Source organism: Pezoporus occidentalis, unplaced genomic scaffold, assembly GCF_034315485.1.
Source record: "Pezoporus occidentalis ecotype Australia unplaced genomic scaffold, CSIRO_AGI_Poc_V1 ctg37, whole genome shotgun sequence".
In the NCBI taxonomy this organism is placed as follows: Eukaryota; Metazoa; Chordata; class Aves; order Psittaciformes; family Psittacidae; genus Pezoporus; species Pezoporus occidentalis.
The window spans coordinates 6,536,893-6,546,516 of NW_026915691.1; the positions used below are offsets into that span (position 1 = coordinate 6,536,893).

The 9,624-nt window shown below is 45.8% G+C and overlaps 1 long non-coding RNA gene across 1 annotated transcript; it reads left to right on the forward strand.

Annotated features, from left to right (window-relative positions):
• Window positions 1-344: 344 nt before the first annotated feature.
• On the forward strand, window positions 345-6,280 carry LOC134170326 (uncharacterized). The gene is made up of 3 exons (XR_009967236.1): window positions 345-998; window positions 2,244-2,380; window positions 6,177-6,280. It is a non-coding gene; the product is annotated as an uncharacterized LOC134170326 (long non-coding RNA).
• The last annotated feature ends 3,344 nt before the right edge of the window (window positions 6,281-9,624 follow it).

Genomic DNA, 9,624 nt, shown 5'->3' on the forward strand with positions numbered 1-9,624 from the left:
CTGATTACAGCACATTCATATGCTCTATATAATGAGTATCCCATAGGAAATTTATTACTGTGCATCCTGCATCATAATTAGAAATCAGACCTGGGTAACTGAAATGAATTCCCCAGGCATAGGATGGTGGATATGCTCTCTGTGGAGAGGATGGTGGGGAGCAGGAGAGGAGGGTTGGAAACAGGCAACCCTGCTTAGTGCTCTGCTCCCGTGCATGTTGCTGAACTTCACAGCTGATCATGACGTGTTTGTGCTGTCCCTGCCGGCAGCGTTTGCATGGGTGAGGAAAGGCGGGTTTGAGGGGTTTATATTCTCTTCTTCTAGCCTAATTCCTCTTCTGCTCCCCTCTGGCGGGGAGAAATTGAAACCAGCAGCATTTAGCCTTCAGTTTTGTAGGCAAAGCATGTTCTCCTGGGGGGGTTCTGCCATGGCTTAGTCCAATTGCTACCAATGTATCACTTGCGATGCTCTTAACTACTTCAGACAAATGCAGCGGTGCTCTAATGAAAACTAAAATTCGCAGGCATGCTTTCAACCACACAAATTTAATAAAGGATTTTATTCACCTGACAAATCTAATCAATTTTCACCAAATAAGGCAACATTCAGCCTCAGGGCTAGGAGTTCACTGCATGTGTAGTGTATACATCTTTCCAGGTTCAAAAGACTTGGGGTTTGTGGCTAGTGCTGAGTTCAAAATGAAATGTTACCTGCAGGTCAAAAGCTGTTTTCTAACACAGCAATTGTGTTAGGTATTTATACGGTTTATTCAGTGATGACAGGTATTAAGGTATCCACTAATACTTGCCATCAGCACCACATTAAGTTTTTTGTTTTTCGTGTGACCAGGTCTGTTCAGATTCAGATAATGAAATTATCTTTCTTCTCTATTAACCTGTGTCACTTCAATTTATGCACAAATGCTGCCCTTGACTACAGTCTGATCTGAGCCCACAGGTTTTCAGTATACCTCCAAGGACAGAATTTTGTCACTATTGGTAAGTAAACTCTCAAAGGAGAGGCACAATTACATGTGAAATCTATGCTGTATATGTAGACTGTTTAATATTAATTGTGCCTTTCTAATTAAATCAGCTGGCTTGATACCAAGAGGTTAATTTTCTGAGGCCTCGGTGAGATCATGGCCAGAAGTGGGCTGGAAATCATGCAGAGGAGAGATTTACCACACTGAGATTTACCATGTTACATCACCTGCCATTGCCAGGGGTATGTGGGAGTGAATCAGGTGCCCAAATGTAGGCGTCTTGTGACATTTGTGATGCCCTAGAGCATTTGTGACATGCCATACGGTTGGCATCTAGGATGCAGGAGACTTGTGCCCACTTGCAACAGGCGCAGTTGAATGTCAGAGTGGCAATAGCTGCTCATCAGGTACTCGAACTGTTCCCCTGCATACAGAAATAGCTATATTCAGTAAATGGGCTAATTTAATTTCTCAGAGATTGAGCTGACTTTAGGCACGGTAATTTGTATTTCAGTGAAATTATTTAGGATGGGCTCACAAAGGTTCACGAGGCTTCTAGCTCTTCCTTTCTATACTAAAAAAAAACCAGGCAAACTGCCTGCTGCCAAATTGAACTGCATAATGCTCATGTAATGACTCTAAGTGATGCTGTTACAGCATTGGGGAAGGATAATATTTCAGACCATTACTATCAAACAACGTGCTGTGTGTGCATGTGTACGTGTGAAGCAGTTGCTGAGACTTGCTTCATCTTGGTTTGGGTTTTAATCTCCATTATTTATTTATTTATTTGGACACTACTTGGACACAAACCAGGCCTGGATCTGGGGCATGCAAAGGGCAGCCTGCACCTAACCTTTGCAATGACACGAAGATTGCTATGGCTGCTTTATTATTTCATAGGTGCTTGAGTGCACACAGAGCTCACTTGCAACTCACTGTCATTAGTGAGCCTGGGGGATTCAGGGCTGGTGATCAGGGAGGAGAACTTGGCCTTACCATGGCTCTCATTGCAGTTACCTTGGAAATGACTGATTCACATGGCTGTGTAAGGTAAGAGAAAGCAATGCCAGATTTCTGGGAGTGACACTGCAAACGTTCTGGTAAATTAGCAGTATGTTTCATTTGCTATCAGCTGGGTCTTTTAACTTGGACTCACCCTGCTGATAAAGTCCTATCACAAGTGCATCACTTCTTCCCATAGCCTCCACGTTGGAGTTAAAGTTCAAATGAAGTAAGCCTCTTTTCTCCTGTCCAGGCCTGAATGCCAACATTTGCGCCAGTCCCACAGCTCTGCAGCATTAATGAAATCATTGGATGATATTCCATAAATTGAAGTGCCCAAAACACTCCATTGTAAACTTCAGATTAAGCCCTGCTCATCAGACCCCTGAGGTAAGGCAGCTTGGCAGCCAGCCCTAGTGCCCAGGAGGCACTTGCTGGGCACCAAATGGCATTTGTGCACTGTGTCCATAACTTCAGCTGCAAAAGGTCCTGCTTTCAGTGCCTGCCCCTGAGTGAATGTTATTCAGGCTCTGGAGGGGATGCTACACCAGTTCCCTTGCCATTATTTCCCACTTTCTCCCCAAAGCAGGCAGGTCAGGTAGAAGTGAGTTTTCATCAGGAGGCATTGCAGAAAGTGCTAGGGTCTTGTTTGGCCCAGGCTGGAAAACCATGGTTTTTAGACTTCTATTTCTCCCTGCTTGCAGGCTCCCTGGGCAAGGGACAGGCTGTCATGTGAAGGGGAAGAGTAATTTTCACCCTCAGGTTTCCTGTTGTGGGGGCCAGCAGGCTCCCTGCTGCTTGACAGCAAATCTTGCTGTGATTTATTGTAACTGAGGGTACACAGCTCTGAAAGTTCCTCTCTCCACAGTCCTGTGAGGCTGCAAGTGAATTTTAGTCCTTTTCAGGGATTTTCTTGATTACAGGCAATGAAAAGGCTATTACTGTTGGTCGGCACCTCTCCTGCTCAAGATCCAGGCAGTGACTGGGATGGGTCCCCAGGAGTTCTTCCAGGTTTGTGCTGCAGTGTCATCTTCTGAACTTGAAGTGACGAAGGGATTATCATCCTAAGTGCTCCCTGGGTTAGGTTTTCCTTTGGGAGTCAGCTGTTGTTCTTAATAAAGAATGGCTAAGGCAGGGTGTTCAAGTGGCATCTTGTGCTGGTTCAAGGTGACTGGGTTGACACACCATAACCTCCAGCACTTACTGTGACGCTTATCAGGGCAGCAGAGCAGGCTTTAAAACCATCCACACATGAAACAAGTTTGGTGCAGCAAGAATAGATCAGAGTAGCAGGAGAGAGATGAGTAAGGAGGAGAGGATGGGAAACAGACTGATGTGTCTTTGGAAGGAGGAAAAGGATTGTGTAAAACAGACAGAGGAACAGTAGATCAAAGTAGCCCAGCGGGAAGAGGAGAAAGAGCAAACTAGTCATTGCATGAACAAAAATATCATTGTGAATGAGACATGAAGGGAATGACAGGAGGAAAGGAACAGATTGAGAGTAAAAAGAAACATTTTCCTTTTTAGATAAGAATAGAAGAGTAATGAAGCATAGGAGTGGGAGGTGAAAGGGAATTAGACGAAGAGGAGGAAGGTTGGAAATGAAGACGTACCAAAATGGTGTCTGTATGACCCCAGCGGAAGAGCAGCAGCTTGGAGATGTCTTGAAATTCACTTTGGGTGAATTATGAGACTTGGCTCAAGCAGGAGCTTTTTACTTTTGGGGAAGAACAACCCGTGTCTGCATTAACGTTGAGGTGGTGTCGGCGCAGGCTGCAGAAGTGAGTATGAGGCTGAAGCCCTGAAAGAGGGAGCTGGGACTTGTTTAAGGTAAAGAAAAGGAGTCCAGGGAAGCACGACCAAGCTGCTGAGGCTCAGTGAACTAGGCGGTGTGATGACATTTGCCTTAAATCCTTGCCTTGTGATTAGGTTGCTCAAGGGAAGCCAAGATGCTTAGGGCTCACAACGGAGCCACGCAGCACCCTGTGGATGCGCCTGGGCTGCCTGCCCTTTCAGAGACAGGGTCAAGGGGACTGGAGCAGTTGAGAGGTTGAAAGTGATCCTTGGGAAATATGTTGAAGAGAAAGTAAATGAACCTGTCTGTGCACTCCTGGTGTTCGTGCCTTAACCCTCAGGCTCCTGCTCACATAGGCGACCCTCATACTCCTTCAAGAAGGGATGGAAATAAATCAGGTATAAGACAGAAAAAGGAGAAGGTAGGCAAGCAGGGAGAAAGATGGGTCCTGCAGTGATAGGGCAGGGTAGAAGAGAAGGCGAGCATGGACAAGAAGATTAAAATATGTTTGTATGGTGGCTTTCCCTTTGAAGGTGTTTGGTCCTGTTTAGCAGCCAGGTGCATGTGTTTGTATAAAGCCCTTTTAACCCCCTCTCCACTGTGACCCCTCAGTTTCTTTGGGTTGTTGGAGAACCACTAGGAAGTGGGAATCGGCATGCAGCTCCCTAGAGGCTGGATATACAGTCCTGGCTCTCTGCTGGGGATGGTGTGGGGAGCTCGGGGGCTGCACAGCTCTGCCCTTGCAATGTGCTTCAGTTACCCCGGTGAGTACCAGATGCAGCCCTCTGGAGAGCTGCTCAGGACAGCAAGAGGTGTAGCCAGCATCCTGCCAGCATTCACTGAGCAAACAGCACTCGGGCCAAGAGCACTGCTGATGAAGTTTGTTAAAGAGACAGTCTCCCAGCATCTGCTTTCCATGTTATCCATGTCTTTCATAGCCTGAGCTCATTTTTCAAGTTTGCCTGTTTATGAGCTTTGCAAAGCAGCAAAAAAAAGCATTACACTCTACTCGTATTGACGTTTGGGTTAGGAATCTCAGTGTGTGAGGGAAAAAAGCAAAAGACTTCAGGGAAGCTGATGCCAAGTATGAATACATCACTCCAACTCCAAACCATGTCTGCCACTATGCTGCCTGAAGCTGTAGCAACTAGAAAGTTGTGTGATTTATGTTCATATTGTGGTAGTCTTGCATTTAGCAGGATTTGAGCTGAGGCAGACAACTCAGTGAAAAAGCAGAGCTGATCTGGGGCAAGGACTTGTGTGTGGGCAACTGGTACCGGTTCAGTATGAATAAAAACTCACCTGAGCAGTGCAGCAAGGGTAAGCCTGGTGAGGCTTCACTGAAGCTTTCATACATACTCAGTTCTAGTGGTCTCCTGCCTGGCTTTCCCTGCCTCTGGCTGCCTGCTCAGGGCATCCAAAGCCTGCCCTTTTGGCAGCTGGAGAGGTTCTTCCTCATGCTGCCCATCTCCTGCAGGCTCATAGGGTTAATGTGTCCCTCATTCATTAATCTCAGTGCCCACTGCTCAGTGGACCAGATTGCTTCGTCCCCAGTTGTAACTGGCATTGTTAGTTTTTTGGCTCTAATAACCTTCATTTGAAGCTCTAATGGATATCCTCACAGATAACATGCTAATTTATTAGTTCAGCTCAACTGGGCTGCAGGATGAAAAATGATCGCGGAAGACTTTTATTAAAATTCAAAGGGATTTTATAGGTCTCAAGCCACTTTTAAAATGCAAAAGAAAGCCAAGAATAATACTTTGTTAACCCACATAATTCTATCCTGCCTAATGAGGTCTGGAGCTAATCCTCAGTGTTCTGCCCTGGGATCAGAATTATTGGAGCAGGTAAACACCACTAAGTACTGCACTGCATCTCTGAGTTTTGGTTGCATTGTCACTGTGCTCTCTGTTCCTTCCCTTTATGAACTTTTCATAAATCTCAGAATAGAGATGGTTATGTAAAAACAATGACCTGGCTTCCTGTAGTGACTTGCATGCAGGAGCCTCCTTTCCCCTCCGCTGCTAGGGTTTAGGCAGTAAGGAAAGCACAGTGTGCTGGCTTGGGGGAGCGCACATGTGTGTATTTTCAGATTGCTTCTCCAAAGGGATGTAGAGAGGTGAGCTCATGAGAGCACTCTCATGAGCTGCAAAACTCATGCTACAAGCTCAGTTTAGGCAATGTATTTCTTTCTTTTTCATGACAACTTCACTTTTCTTACTCATTTTTGCAGAGATATTTGCATTTGAGGGAGGGAGGGGAGTGGTATACACGTACAGGAGAGAAACAGTCTGCCTAATCCTGTTCAGGAGAACACAAAATCTTCTAATCTGAATCTGGAAGGAACATTTATTCTCCCCTGTATTTTTTTTTTCTTCTTGCTGTTAGAAACAATCAATGCAGTTTAACAGAGTCAGTGTCATAGAGGACAGAAAATACAGGCCAAGACTACCAATTACTATAAACTGTTAACTCCATTTGATTCAGTGGAGATACCCTCCCCTCGTCCATACTACCTCAAAATCCGCTTCCTATCTGAGAAACTGTAATAAACTTTGCCCCTGTCAGTAATATTTCAGCTCAGACCTTGCCACTAAAAGCAAACAAAGCATTAAAAAAAGCCAGTCTTGTTAAAAGGTTCTACTGGATGCTCACGCAATTCTCCCCTGCCCATACAGATTGTGATGAAGCTTATTTTGGACTGAGTTACAAACAAGGCAATCAAACCCCAGTTCTTAGAATGGCTTGGAGAAGCTTATCTATGTTTCCAGAACGCTGTTTCACAGTAGGCTCCGGTTTGCTGGTTTCACAACGTGCACAAGGTCATAGCCAGCAAGAAAACAAAAGTAGATGAGTGGTAGAGTTCATTACTACACTCACTAGCTCAATCCAGCAGCGTATGTCCTGTGTTCAGGGCAAGATTTGTTAAGAGTTTTAGGAATTATAACACTACCATTTTTTTCCTGGCTCTAAGCAGTGCTTGCTGCAGTGAGCAGCACAGTTCCATACGTGATTTGGATGCTAGATGGTTTTGTTGAACCAAGTGCCCTGGCAATTCACTTTGGTCCCATTACTCAGTGATTACAGTGTGACCTGGGGAATAGCAGCCACAGTCAAAGCAGAGGAGGTTAAGGTGACCACTTATCAGAAAAATGTAGCTTCCCTGTATAATTTGTTTACATGTATTTAATTGCAGTAAATGAGCCAGGCAGAAGGTGGGGAAGATCTGAAACACAGAGGAATAATGAATGGACTCATGTTTATTTAAGCATTTCTATCTTTTGAAGCTGGGCTTGGCTTAGCCTGAAGACTCATGGGGATTAAGACATGTTTGCAAAGCCACTGGTAGTCTTCCCTATCCCACTTTTCCCCCTATAATGCCAAATCCTGTATCCCCTTGCAGTGGGGTCTAAGCACTTCTACATCATTTTCTTTGCCTAAAATATTCTGCCTTGTGGTCTGTGCTGTTCACTCCTGTGAATCCCTCTCCCAGCCTTTTCTGTGGGTCTCAGTAAGTGTCACTCTTTCAAGCTGGTTTATCTTCTACCTTCCTTTAATTTGAGTGCACTCAATGCCTGAGTATGTAAACTGGGTTGTATCACTGCAGGCCAGCTGAAACCTATACATTTCACAAGGGTGGAATTAATTCAACAAATCCCAACCCCCAATTAATTTTTGGCAAAGTTCTGAATGTTCAGCATAAAATGAATCATTTTCTTAAGTTTTCCTATTGATGAATCTACATTTAACATTGAACTACCCCTTGAATTGAAGCCTGGGTTAGGTGCAGTAGGACAGTTCAAAAGGGGAGAAGTGGCCCCATGGCATGGTGGCTTATACCTTGCATGGGGTAACTGCTGTGGCTGGGATGGATCTTGCATGGTGGTTGCTTTGGGAGAATGGTGTAAGAGCTTCACCTGCACTTGACTGATAGGCACTAATTAGCCTTGATTTCTCTGATGGGCCTCATCTGCAGCTCTAGGAGCCCATTTCAGCTCTGTTTGGAGCTGTTCTCTTTTCCTGGTGATGCTGCAGAGTGTCTCCAGCTTTGCCATGGCTCTGCCTGGCCATGGGCCCTGCTGAGACAGGCGCTACCCATGGGTGATGGTTTGTCTCAGCCTTAACTGCGAGGTGTCTGATGCCCAGGGCTGGGGCTGTCTCAGCAGCTGCCTTGCTTGTTACCTCCTGAGGCAAGAGCCTTTGTTTCTCTGAGTATTGCTTGAGTCCCAAAAGATGCTCCTGACCCAGTAACTGAAGACCCACAGAAATGCTTTATCTGTCAGGTAAGGGGATATTGTTATCCTTGTTTTATGGATGAAGATAGGAAGCGTATTTTCCTGGCTGTTGCTGATTTTTATCGGTTGTCTTCATTGTTATGACTTACTATGGTTGTCATTTTCTGTTTATAGAAATTATGCTTTCAGCATGATTCTCATATACCTGCAGCTGAACAGCCCAGTATGGGCTGTGCTGCACCACCCTGTCTCCCTCTCTCCACCATATGCTTCCCATTTGGGCCCCTGCCTGCTGTGCTGGGAGGTTGCCTGCATCGTGTCCCTCACTGCAGTGCTCAGGCACGCAGGATGTGATGCATCCAGCTTGTTTTACATTGCTCCGTAAGAAGCACGTTTGCTGCCCACAGATCCCAGTTAACACCTCTGAGGCTGCAATGACATATCATGGGCTTCTCCTTTCATTTCCAAGTCCCCTTTTCTCCCCATCATGTAAGACAAAAGGAGAGCAAGCAGTGAAAGTTGTCAAGCATGTTAGTTATGATTCGATCAGCTCTATTTATGATCTCATGATTCATGTGTCTGGCTTGGAGAGCAGCGGTGCTTATGGGCTTGTTTTGTTAACAAGCTCTTACAGGGTGGCTGCTGGAGGGAGAAGCCTTGTGGTAGCTGTGGCTGTTGAAGGAGCTGCACAAGGTGACTTGTGAGGTGTCTCGTTCCTGTGATTTACCCTAGACCCAGGTAGACTTTCCCCCTTGATGTTCTCTCCTGCGGTTTATGTGGTCTCTGCAGTCAGGGATGAAGCTGGGAGGAACTCATGTTCCTGAGGAGGTTTCCTACTCTCCCTTGGTGCAGAGCCAACCCTCACTGGCATGTGTGAGGCTGCTGGGCTGCAGCCCATGGGTGGTCTGCAAAGCAATCCGCCAGACCCTGGCACGTCGTTAGCTGTGGCTCCCATAAAAGGTGCATTGCACACATGGCTGGTGTGTGCGTGCCCTGTTTGTATTCATTTATCGGTCAGCCTTGAGGGGCAGCCACAATAATTAACCCTTGAGACCCTGCTCTGTTGGATACAGCTCCTGTTTTTAGGTGCCCTACAAGCGGCTGTGCTGGTCAGACAGAGCTGGGAGTATCGCTATCTGGGTATGCAAAAGGTCGATCGTCAAGGTCTGTTCCTAATGTCTGGCATCCCAAGCATTTACTGTGTCTGTCTCAAGTCAGGGACTGTTCCAACGTCTTCAGTTAACCCAGGGTTGAGTTCAGTTCCTATTAAAACTCACAAGAAGATTCCCATATGTTTCTGTCGTAACTGGACTTCCTCGTTTGCCTTTTGCTTTCTGAAGAACAGATTAATCACATGGGATTTGCAGGGAAAAACTAAGCTGTGCCAAAAAATGTAGACAGCTTTGCAAGAGCAGACATTTCAGATTGCTGGGCTGCAAACGACCTGGAGCAACTCGCAAAGCTCTGAAATAGAAATATTTTTCCTCCTTTTAGATAATGATTTTTCTCTCCCCCCCCCCCCCCCCCCCCCCCCCCCCCCGGTTATTCTGGAAATGCAAATAAATAAATAAATGTGCTGTGATAAGGGGTTGTTATTTGGT